We start from the raw sequence: 687 nt of genomic DNA, 5'->3' as shown, positions 1-687 counted from the left end.
CGCATCGTAGCTAGCAACGTTGCCCCAAGAGGTGCGTCATTGATCTGCTGCTGCTGCTGCTACTGCTGCTCCTGCTGCTGCTGGAGGCATGCTCCAGCTGGCCGGATATGGTTGCGAGTACACCTGGTGGCGCGGGGCGCAGAAGAAGCGGACGCAGGCAGAGGTAGCTGCGCAGCAGCAGTCTGCTGGGGTTGCGTGCTCTCCCCCGTACCCTCGCGAGACAGCACTGCACGGAACCTCTTCAGCCTCAGGTGCCTGCTGCGTGTGCTGTGGGGGCTGGCTGCAGGGAGCATACTGCGGTGGACTGAGTGGATCGATGGTCTGGTCCTGCACGCTGCTGAGGATGTTGCGTTCTATCAGTCTCGCAGAAGCTGCAAGCAGGGGAATAGAGAACTCGACTCTGCATGCAGGGTCGTTGTGGGCGTGTCTGCGGTGATAACATTGCTGCTCGGCGTAGTGAGTGTTCGCTGTACATGGGGTGCACGGCACCTGACACCCAGATAGACTTTTACTTTTGTATAAGCAAAACAACTCGTTTCCTCCTGCTGAGCAAAATATATGAACTGAAGCATTGCTCTTAGTGAAACCCATCGAGGGCCCCGCGTGTGCTTTGTGGAGATTTTACTCTGCTGATGTCTGCTGGAGAGTGAGTGCTGTTTGCTTGTGTTCGTGTCAGGCGTTGTTTCT

Source organism: Eimeria mitis, genomic scaffold (assembly GCF_000499745.2).
Source record: "Eimeria mitis Houghton genomic scaffold, Emh_scaff8276, whole genome shotgun sequence".
Lineage (NCBI taxonomy): Eukaryota > Apicomplexa > Conoidasida > Eucoccidiorida > Eimeriidae > Eimeria > Eimeria mitis.
This window is presented reverse-complemented; position numbering follows the sequence as displayed.